Source organism: Microcebus murinus, chromosome 30 (assembly GCF_040939455.1).
Source record: "Microcebus murinus isolate Inina chromosome 30, M.murinus_Inina_mat1.0, whole genome shotgun sequence".
NCBI classification, from domain to species: domain Eukaryota; kingdom Metazoa; phylum Chordata; class Mammalia; order Primates; family Cheirogaleidae; genus Microcebus; species Microcebus murinus.
In genome coordinates, this window is record NC_134133.1 from 6,464,344 (window position 1) to 6,476,730 (window position 12,387).

The 12,387-nt window shown below is 40.9% G+C and overlaps 1 protein-coding gene across 2 annotated transcripts in view; it reads right to left on the bottom strand.

Moving 5' to 3' along the window:
* Positions 1–12,387, bottom strand: part of PTPRG (protein tyrosine phosphatase receptor type G) — a 699,041-nt gene that overhangs the window by 383,765 nt on the left and 302,889 nt on the right. The window lies entirely within an intron of this gene.

A 12,387-nucleotide genomic window follows, 5' to 3' on the forward strand; every position in this document is an offset into this window, starting at 1 on the left:
TGTTCTTGATATGCATTTGAGATGCTCCTGGGGAATGAATTTGTGGTAAGTATACAAGGAAGAAATAGATGAACCAGTAAGATACGCCGAACAACTGCTAAAAGACCACCTTTAACCTGAGAAGATGTAAGTTCAATACAGGAAATGAAGTTTGGAAGGCAGACAAAGGATCCTAAGGATTGGATGAAAAGTGTTGAAAGACAGAAGGAGAAGGGAGCCTTACAAAACTGCCCGCCCACTAGATACAGTCTTAGACAGCTGACTCATGGAAAGGACATGGCAAGACTCTTGGGAATATTGGGTTCAACACCTACTTGGAATCACACGTTCAAGCTTCTTGTATACTTCTAGCCTCAGTTTCCACCACTAAAGCATATGCCCTGCCTAGCCCTCACTGCTAACCTGTGTAAGAGTAATAGGAACTTCATGGATCAGGACAGTCAGATTAATAGAATAACCTTGTGATTACTGCATCTGGTTTTCAATTATCTATTACGTATCAATATCAATCTTTTGAGCAGGGAGAAGCCTGTTTCTTCAAAAAAGCAGCTCCCTTAAGGTATTCTATGGGCTAAAAACAAAACAAAACAAAAACTCCTTCTTCCATTAAAGTACAGGAAAAGGCAGACAGCCTGAACCAAAGGTACAATTTTCTACTCATTTGCAACTTTGCTTATGAGCATCCCAAAACAAAAAAAAGTCTTTTGATTAAAATCAAAGATCACTTTATACTTTGGTCATATTTAACAATTTACTAGAATGAAAACAGGGTAAAATTACTAACCTGATTTTTGTCAGCTGGAATAAATACACTTATGTGAAATTTTAAATGCAACTGTACTCATATATGCCTTTCATGGATTTTATAGACCGGATTTATACCTTTTTAAAACCAACTAGGCTAGGGGATAGCTTTTTAGAAAGACTGCATTAAATTCTGAGTAACACTTTAAATGCAGTGCATGCTTGGGGATTATGTGAGAGTTAGAAAGCTGACCACAAAACCAGGTAGATATGAGCCAGAGGCCTGTAAGCATCTGACAGGAAGGTTTTAAATCCTGTAATTCAGCAGTCTATAGTCATGCTGCAAACAGTGAAATGACACATCACTGTCACTCTCAAAGGTCCTGGGAGGCTGGCTCGGTCGGCACTGCCCACGTGTGCTCAGGGCTGCTCAGGGGGACGGTTTAGTCAAAAGACATAAAAATACAACAGCAGAAACCACTGACCCTGCTTTAGAGGTGGAAAAGAGGGTATTTGCACTGCTTTCTCTTGGCACCAGATCTTTTCCTTTTCATGAGACTTTCACAGTCTCTTGAGTCTGGAGGAAAAAAAAAAAAAAAACCCAGCTGCTTCTGGATGGAGACTGACAATCCCAGTGGAACCCAGTTTCGAGTGGTGGGTACTCGCAAGTTCAAAGCGGATGAAGGGCGCCACAGCTGCTCTTGGTTGTTAAAAACCAGGAAGAACAGGATGAGGTTATGCCAGAGACAAGGCAGAGAGCGGCACACGCTGGATCTGTCCCCAGGATGGAAAAAAAAAAATACCCAAAGCTCATCAGATTCCCTACATCCCAGCAAGAGAAACTGAACGCCCAGATGTGAAAGCGACTATTTACAGAAGCATCCCTTCCTGCCAGTACCTGAGTGACATCCATCTTTCCGGCTGACAAGTTTAAAGTTGGTCCAGAAATGTGAGAAGACAGAAGAGATCCATATAAAAAGGAAAGGGGTGGGAAGAGCCATCGGTGTTTAATTACACGCTTCCTGCTAATAAGATATAAAAATAATTAAGCACAGACTGCCATGTGACCTGACTGCAAGCTCCTGGACCTAATTTGTTTAATATACAGAATATACATGTATGTAATTCAGTGTGACGTGCATTAATAAAAATACGTACCTTTGGCCTGCAATTATTGTTAATTGGGCTTCCTGCAGAACCTTATATCCCCATGAGAACACTACTGTCTTCAGCAAGTATGTTAAAGAAGCAAACACAAAGTGGTACCATGGGGAAGGCCCAAAGAGGTAAATTATATACTCCAATGGAAGAACAAGGAGAGGAAACAGGAGAGAGGTAGCTTCTGGGAACTTCTGGGAAGCTGCATGTTCATGGCTAAGGATAAGAAATATTAGATGGAGAGAACAGCACAGCACAAGGTCAAGGGAGGGAGATGTGTCAGGGCATGGTTGGTTTGACACAAAGGACACCATCAGCTTAGCTGGGGGTAAGGTACACAGAACACACTGGAGGGTACTGAGACTTCAAGGAGCTTGGCAATTCTTCTATGTGTATGTGCGACTGACACACATGTGCAACCTAAATGACAAGGCCATGTGACAGTTCTTTCTGGTGGGAAAGGAGAGTGGAGCTCAGGGGTGGCTCTGCTGGTTCCCAAGGTGATAGGTCCTTGTTACATGCACAGGCTAGAGTACAAGCTTCACCAGAACTAGCATTTGCGTCTACTTTGCTCATTGATATATACCAGAGACCCAGAAGAACAATGAAGTATATATACTATGTGCTCAATTAGGACGAAAACACCACCAGGTGAGAGGGCTTGGGGGAGAATGTTCATGATTACTGAGAGCTCACTATGAGTTAAGGCACCGCTGGTATCATACAGGTATTAACTAATGTGGTCCTTACAAATTTATGATATAATTGCTTCCATATTTTATGACTTACATCTTTCTCTCTCTGAAATCAGGACAGATCCTGTAATTGATGATCTCTTGGCTACACAGCACAGTTTAATTGGTAGTGAGTTTTCTTCCTTAGTGGTACATAAAATGATGGTAGGTCTTATAATCAATGGTGTCTCCAATGTGATAAAATAAAAGCATTATTAATTTCAAAATACAGGTGATGAAAACTGAGGCTCAAAGAATTAGATTTGTTCACTAGGGCCTAGATACACCTGTCTCCCACCCACCTGCTCCTCAGCCTATTGACCCTAAGGTATTGAAAAACCACACAACAGAAAGTAGCTCATCTAATCCTTTCCACCCAGGCAGGCAGAAAAACTCGTTTAGGCCACGCCGATGGTCATGACCAACCCTTTCTGTTCCAATCAGCCTGGGAGACAGAAGAAAGTGGCATCTCTCCAGGCTCCAAGAGCAGGCTAACAGTCTGCATATGGCGCCCTCCCATGGTGAGAGAGAAAGGGACAGTCCATAAACAATTCCTTGTATACCTGACATGCTCTTTCACTCTTCTTTACCAAGCTGGAAGGACAAGAGAGTAGCTTCGCACCCAATCTCTTCTTTATTACCGAGTTTTATTACAAGACAAAATCTTCTTCAAAGAAAAGGAGGGGAGGGCATAAAAATGGGCAACCCTATCATATAATATTTGGTAATATCATTGTCATCATTAAAAAGATTCCTTTTGCTTTTGTAAAGGTCTAGATATCTGGCAATAATATCAATGTTACAAAATAAAAGAAAAAGAAAAGGCATTCTTCAAAACATGCATCCTGAATTTACCTAAAATCAGATGGTTCAGACCCCAGGAGCAGGTGGTCACCCTAGGAGAGCAGTTGGCAAATTGGCTTATCTTGGAAGCAGTGTGAAAAGGCTCTAGGCTTGCTAGATGGAAGAATCTGGGACACTATTAGCACTTAGCCAGTATTAATGGGCAGCGCAAGACATGAACGCTTCTCTGTGGGTTGAGAGATCTCCAGCTGAAATTGGGGAGCATACACGTTTTGTATATATCAAGGAAATTCACCTTCCACTTTTCAACAGAGACATTAAGGGCAGAAAGCCATCCAATAACTCTCTGCATAATAAAACTGAAGAATGGAGGCAGCTCGTTGCTTACCAATCCAACCTTCATATACCTTCAACTGAGAAAACACATTATTAAAAAGGATTTAGGCCGGGCACAGTGGCTCATGCCTGCAATCCTAGCACTCTGGGAGGCCGAGGCGGGAGGATCGCTCAAGGTCAGGAGTTTGAAACCAGCCTGAGCAAGAGTGAGACCCTGTCTCTACTAAAAATAGAAAGAAAATGAATTGGCCAACTAAAATATATAGAAAAAATTAGCCAGGCATGGTGGCATATGCCTGTAGTCCCAGCTACTCAGGAGGCTGAGGTGGGAGTATCGCTTGAACCCAGGAGTTTGAGGTTGCTGTGAGTGAGGCTGATGCCACAGCACTCTAGCCCGGGCAACACACTGAGACTCTGTCTCAAAAAAAAAGGATGCAAAAAGTATCACCATTCTGTGTGGTTTTATCTGTATAGAAAACTAGAAACATACACAGGCATGGTAGCAAAACATAACAAGAAAAAATCTAGCAAAATGTAAGGCATACCTGTAGATAAGTTCATTGGTATCCGGACTCAAAAATTTCTAAATGCAGACTCTTCAACCTCTGAAATCCACATTAGTCCACTTAGTTTGCCTTCAATTCCTACAACGGCACCACTGCCTCTGTCCACAGATAAGATTGCTCAACTCTTCTGAATACGTAACATATGCCAGGCACCACAATAAGAATTTTCTATGCTTATTTCCACTGACCTTCATAGCACCTTTATGAGATTATCACTGTTAGCATTCCCAAATTACAGATGAGGTCATGGAGGCTTGGCGAGGTTAGATCCCCTGCCTAGAATGACAAAAGGAGTAAGACTTGTACCTGGCCGGTCCCACTCTGGAACCATTCTATACTGCCATCTACATTTTTTGTGAAACTACAGAAACATATAGAGTGACAGGTGCTTAAAATAATGTGTTCTGAGTTCCCACGAACTCTGCCCTCTAATGTGCCTGATATTTGCTACCATGTCAACAATCCTGCCACCAAATTTTGAAGTGGAAAGCGAGCTTGCAATTTGTGAATCCTCAACCCAACTCACGCACCTTGGCATTACTGGGCCTCCGACTGTCTGATCCTTGGAGACAGAGGGGACCAGGAGCTGTACTCTGGGAGACACAAAGAGGAGGCGTCTCAGGCAGGCCTGCGGAGATGGAGGAATGACAGAAGGACACACCTTGCAGCAGAGGACGGGACTAACACAGCCTTCGCCAACTCTGCAGGTGTGGATCAATTTACAGACATCTAACAGATCCGCAGATGTGTCTCCGACAGGAGGAGCAGGCTTTTAATTGAGAGATCGGGAAGGAGGGAGAATTAACAACACAGCAGCAATGGTAGAAGTCATTTATTTTTCTAATTAAATTCTCACATTGGTGGGAGCAGCCTATTAAAAAGACAAAACAAAACAAACCGGAAAATGCGGATGTTAGAGGTTAGCGTCAGCATTATTTTTTAACAGCGATAATAGATAAGACATTACAACCTTCTCTTGTTTCTTTATTGCCTCTAACTTTGAGTATTAAAGAAAAAAACAACACTATTTCTAGTCATCATACCATGTCATTTGATACTTGTAATTTGAGCTGATGCACTCAACAAGACTATTTGTGTTTAAAACTCTTAGAAAATTACATTAAAAAAAACAGACATTTATAGAGCAATTTCTATTTGCAAAGTGCTTGGCAGTCATTTTTTAAAGTAATTCTTAACAGCAACCATGTAAAGTAGGTCAGAGTTATTATCCCTTATGCCTCCTCTTTCAAAAGGCTGAGTCAAGGAAGGTACAAAAAGGTTAAGTGATTTTCCTGGGGTCGCACGCAAAGTCGGTGGCAGAACTTAATACGCGACGACAGCTGCAGAACCCCACGTCACCTCAGTGGATCCCACTGACCTCTTGGCCCCGTTTCAGAATTTCCTGCGATCTTTGTCATAAAGAATATACACAGACTCCTGTCACCATCCCCCAGTGTCTACTGAATTCGAATCCAGAAATAGGGTCTGAAAACCCAGTAACAGATGTTCCCCAGATGAATCTGCAGGAAGAAAGTCCCAGAAGTCTGGTTTAGGACCCGCTACTGGTGAGTCACCTGGAAGGTCACCCTCACTCCCACAGGCCCTGCTACGACACACAGCAATGCCATAAGCAAGACCAGAACCACACCATGGTAGACACGGACAGCTCTTCTCCTGGAGGGGCCTTTAAAAAACTCATTGGAAATTGCTTTTATTCACATGTTTTTCTCCACGTACACTCTCAAATGAAACTATCTCAGGCATTTTGGCCTCTTTCCTGAAAATACTGCTCTTAGGTTCCTTTAGCCTAAAAACATTAGCGATTCTGTCTCAGCATACATTCCAAAACAACCTTGTACTTTCCATTCTTCTTCTCTGCCCGAATTCTTCTGCCACTCCATGTACAGCTAAGGATCAGAAAAACCCCCATTTATGAAGAGCACACGAGGTACACAGGTACTCACTCGGTAGAGTGGCTGACTTGTTTTCTTTCGTTTAATCCACTCTGAGAGAGACAGAGAGAGAGATCATCATTTCACAAATCAAAAAAATGCATAAAAGATGGAGCAAGATGCCCAGAGATGCACTATTAATAATTCCCAGAATCAAGGTGATCAACCAGATCACTCTTGCTCCAGAGTCAACACAATCATTTCCCTTCTTTTGTTTCTTTGTGAATTCATCTTCATTCCTCTGTATTTATTCACTTCAACAACAAGTGGGCAATCAAAAGAAGACTCTTTGCCATTTAAAGTCCTCCCCTATATGCTTTGGCCAATGAGAAAAGAGAATCCATCCAAAAATGATACAATGGGGAGAAGCAACGCCTGGGGAAAACAATGCATTGTGATGACAAAGCATTCTTATTTTCACTGCCAAATCAGAAAAAATAGGTTTAAATGTGACCACAGATGATTCACATGTCTCACCTAACAGAACGTGCTCCAGCCTGAAGCATAACCTATAGAGATAGAACAAGAGAAACAAGGATAAAGTCAGAACAAGAAGGAGACAGAGAAATTCAAGAGGCATGAGGGCAAAAAATGAAGCAAGTACGTTTCTGTGCAATGTTGAATAAGATATAAACTATATAATCCTCCATATCAACAAGGTAAACTGAAAAAAATCATATGATCGGCTGGGCACAGTGGCTCATGCTTGTAATCTCAGTGCTTTGGGAGGCCAAGGGAGGAGAATCACTTGAGACCAAGAGTTTAAGATCAGCCTGGGAAACACAATGAGACTCTGTCTCTACAAAACATAAAAATAAAAACATAGGTAAGCATGGTAGTGTAAACCTATAGTCCTAGCTACTCAGGAGGATGAGGTGGGAGGACTGCTAGAGCCCTGGAGTTTGAGGCTGCAGTGAGCTATGATTGTGCCACTGCATTCCATCTGGGGTGACAGAGTGAGACCTTGTTTCTAAAAATAAGATCATATGATCATATCAATTGACATAGAAAGCATTTGACAAAATTCAGACATTCACTGCTGATCAAAAACTATTATCAAGCGATAGAGAGGAATTAACCAAATTTCATAAAGAGCATCTACAAAAATCCTGCAGCTAGCATCATACTGAATAATAAAAGACTGAATGTGTTCCCTTGAAGATCAGGAACAGGCAAGGATGTCTGCTCTAACCACTCTTACTCAACACAGTACTGAAAGTTCTAACCACTAAAATAAGGCATGAAAGAGAAGTAAAGGCATACCGGGGAAAAAAAGAAGAAATAAAACTATCCCCATTTGCAGATGACATTGATTGTCTATATAGAAAATTCAAAGGAATCTACCAAAAGATTAAAAAAAAACCCTCCTAGAACTAAATAAGTAAGTTCAGTAAGGTTGCAGAATAAAAGAACCACAAAATCAATCACATTTCTGTATATCAACAGCGGAACAAAGAGAGTAACATTGATAATAGTACTCCAAAGAAAATATTTAGGTATACACGAAACAAAACATGTAATCTATATGCTGAAAATTATGATGTTGAAAGAAACTGAGATGGACCTCGAGAAATGGAGAGATCTTCCCGTCTTTAGGACTCAATGTAGAAAAAACACCAGTTCTCCCCAAACTGATCTATACTGTTGGCACAACTCCTATTAAAATCTAAGCAAAGTTTTTGTAGGCAACAATGAGATTATACAATTTATATGGCATAGCACAGGCCCTTAGATACCTAAAATAATTGTGATAGAAGAATCAAGTACAGAATCATTCTACCCAATATTAAGACTTAATGTATAGCTACAATAATCAAGACACTGGGATACTGGTGGGGGGACAGGCACATAGATCAATGGAACAGAAGAGAGAACCCAGAAATAGACCCACATAAATACGCTTACCTCTTTTTTGATGAAGACTTGAAATGAATAGAATAGCCATTTCAACAGATGGTACTGAAGTAATTAGAAACACATAGGCAAAAAAAAAAAAAAAGTAAACCACCAACCTATACCTCATATAAAAATTAACTCAAAATACATCATCTATTTAAACATGTAAAATTATAAATAACTCTTAGAAACACATAGGAGAGAATCTTTGGAATGTAGGGCTAAGCAAAGAGTTCCTAGACTAGATACCAAGACCATGACCCATAAAAGGAAATTGGGCCTAATCAAAATTAAAAATTTTTGCTCTGAGAAAGCCCATAAAAACAAAGTCACAGAGGATAAAAAGACAAGTCACAGACTAGGAAAGACACCTGCAAGCCACAAATCCAACAAAGGATCAGTATTTAGAATATATAAAGAATTCTCAAAATTCAGTAGAAAGAAGAAAAAAAGTCCAATTAGAAAACACAGGGAGAAGATATAAACAGATATTTCACAAAAGAGGTCATACAGGTGGCAAATAAGCACATGAAAAGTTGCTCAACGTCACTGCCCGTCATGGAAATCTGAGTTAAAACCACAATGAAGTATCACTACACACCTATCAGAAAGGATTAAGTAAAAAACAGTGTCAGCATCAAAAACTGGCAAGGATGCAGAAAAACTAAACTGCTTCTACATTGCTGCAGGAACATAAAATGGTACAGCCACTCTGGAAAACCATTCGCCAATGTCTTGCAAAATTGTACATGCAACTACCATAAAACCTAGCAACTGCACCCTTGGACATTGATCTCAGAGAAATGGAAACTTAGGTTCACTCAAAAACGTTTACAGAGATGTTCACAGCAGCTTTATCTGTAACAGCCAAAAACTGGAATCAGTCTGAATGTCCTTCCAAATAAAAGGTTGTACCTTTTACTGTACCTTAGAATATTACTCAGCAATAAACAGGAACAAACTACTTATATACACAACAACTTGGAAGAATCCTCCAGAATTATAATAAGCAAAAAAAAGAGACATCCAATTTCCAAAGATCAAGCACTGTATGATTCCATTTATATAACTTTTTCTTTTCTTTTTCTTTTTTTGTGACAGAGTCTCACTCTGTTGCCTGGGCTACAGTGCCATGGCATCAGCCTAGCTGACAGCAACCTGAGACTTCTGGACTCAACCAATACTCCTGCCTCAACCTCCTGAGCAGCTGCGACTGCAGGTGTGCACCACCATGCCCAGCTAATTTTTTCCTATTTTTAGTGGACACATGATCTTGCCCTTACTCAGGCTGGTCTTGAACTCCTGATCTCAAGTGATCTGATCCTCCCAGCTCAGGCTCCTGGATTGCTAGGATTACAGATGTAAGCCACCACGACCAGCAAATTTATATAACATTTCTGAAGTGACAAAAGTTTTCGAAATGGAGACAGATCAGGGGTTTCCAAGAGTTATTGTTGGAGGGAAAGAGAGAGAGAGGGAAGAGATTTTCCTTACAAACAGGAAATCATGAGGGATCCTTACAGGATCAGAACTGTTCAGTACCTTGACTGTAATGGTACATACATGAATCTATGCAAGTGATTAAACTGTATAGAACTTATACACACGGACATGCATACATAGTACACATACAAATAAGTATAAGGCCAGGCACGGTGGCTCACGCCTTTAATTCTAGCACTATGGGAGGCAGAGGTAGGCAGATTGCTCGAGGTCAGGAGTTCAAAACCAGCCTGAGCAAGAGCAAGATCCCGTCTCTACTATAAACAGAAAGAAATTAATGGGCCAACTAATATATATATATAGAAAAAATTAGCCGGGCATGGTGGTGCATGCCTGTAGTCCCAGATACTCGGGAGGCTGAGGCAGCAGGATCGCTTGAGCCCAGGAGTTTGAGGTTGCTGTGAGCTAGGCTAACGCCACGGCACTCACTCTAGCCTGAGCAACAAAGCGAGACTCTGTCTCAAAAAAAAAAAAACAAAAAAAAAACCCCACAAATAAGTATAAAATTAAACTCAGGAAATCTGCAAAGATCACTAGACTGTATGGATGTCAATATCCTGTGATACACTACAGTTTTGTAGAATGTTACATTTGGGGAAACTGAGCAAAGGATATAAGGGATCTCTCTGTATTATTTTGTACAACTGCATGTGAGTCTATAACCTCAATTAAAAACAAAATAAAAGGTAAGGCTGCTGACCAGTACAGAGATGTTAAATGGTGGGAACCCTGAAATATAAAAGTCATCACTTTCAAACATATCAAAGAGAACCAACTCTTGTTTATCTGTAGCAACAGGAGACCAGGACTACGTTAAAACTAAATCACATCGCTAAACTCCATTTTTTTTAATCAATTGTTTCAGCCCCTATTCACAATGCAACTTTGTCTTAAACTGCTACCAAGAAGCCCAATAATCACATATAAAAACACAAAACTTGAGTTCCAAAAACCAAATGTCCTCCTGATGATATTTGCAAAGTCAAAAGGTGGCCTCCTCTGTCTTAAGACATGTGGATAATTGCTCCTCGGTTTATAAGGTCAAAGTCCTACACATTTATATGCACAGCATGTGATTTTTACAAGCTAGAAAACCTGGAGCAAGTCATTAGCTGAACTGTAAACTTAATCACTAGCAAGATAGGCCAGCTGCACAGGGATCCTCAAACTATGGCCCGCGGGCCACATGCAGCCTGCTGAGGACATTTATCCGGCCTGGGTTTTTTGCCGCCGCTGCCCGTCCTGCTTAGCAGCCAACTCGTCCTGGGCCCATAGTGCACATGTGTGCAATGTGCGCCACATTCTCCAACGGTCTGAGGAACAGTGAACTGGCCCCCTGTTTAAAAAGTTTGAAGACCCCTTGGCCAGCAGATCTAAGGAAAACTAAAAGGACAGGCAGGAAAGCAGTTTCATACCCAAGAAGGTACTTGCGCTTGTTGCTAAGTAGCGAGCACAGCTGGCTTATAGGAAAGGGTGTGAGGTTCAGCTCTTTGTGGCCATTTCCCCTAAAAGTATGGTCCAAGAACGACCGGACAGCAATCACTCTGTAGATTCCTTAGCTCCTGCCCAGACCAATCAAGTCACAATAATGCTCAGAAAGAACCACTCTGACATGGTATCTAGTGACTCTGCTATACACAGGAGCTTCAGAACCCCCAGTAAAATACTTACCTGTTTATAACTTAGTGTTATCTTTTTCATAGAGAATAGTGGTTCCCAACAGGGATGGATTCTGCCCCTAGGGGACGTTTAGCAATGTCTGTCTGGGGACATTTGGTTGTCACAACTGTGTGAGTAAAGGGACCAGGGAAGCTGCTAAACATTGAAGAATGCACAGGATAGCCCCCTACAACAAAGAATCATCCGGACCAAAATATCAGTGGTGCTGGGGCTGAAACTCCCTGACACAGAGGGACACTTGCCCTGGGTTTACCAAGAGGATCACTAACATAAAATGACAAATATGAGAACAAGGTTAATAACTTAGAGCTACTAAATGGAAATGATCTCCAAGGGCAAAGGCAGCTGCTATGCTCTCTTGATCTTCTTAAGTCTGACTCATCCCAAGGAAGAAGATTTTCTTTGGGACCATTATATTTTAAGAGCCACAAAGCCCAAGTTGGAATCCCAATTTTGACATTAATATCTTGGTGACATTAAGCTAGACAATTACCTCCGGTAAGTCTCTATTTATTATCTGTAAAGGGGAATTAATAATGGCCTCTGCACTCTAAGAGCTGCTAGAAAAATGAAAACAAATAAGATATGGCTGTCAAAGACCATAGCATAGATCCCAGACAATAAATATGTTTTATTATTATTAATGAACTCCCATTCTCACTCCAGTCTTTTCGTTTCTCAGTTGCCAATGGGGTAAACCATTGCAGATGCTCTTCTTCTTCAGATTAAATTTGGTTACTCTTTCAACTAGTTTCTGTTCCTCCAGCACCAGGTAAGAGGTGACCATTTCTAATTAGCCTTTAAACTTAGTGCCAGTTGGTTTCTCTATAGATAACCTCACCAGCATCTCTATGAGCCACTAATACCCTTACATCAAGGATAACCTTAACAATGAGGAAGCCACTATTCCAATAAACAGCAATCGACATGTTTACCACACATATTCTTTAAGAGTTAATGTTAACAAAATGTTTCTTTTGGCCCTTAACCACACAAACTACATGCCTCAGCTCA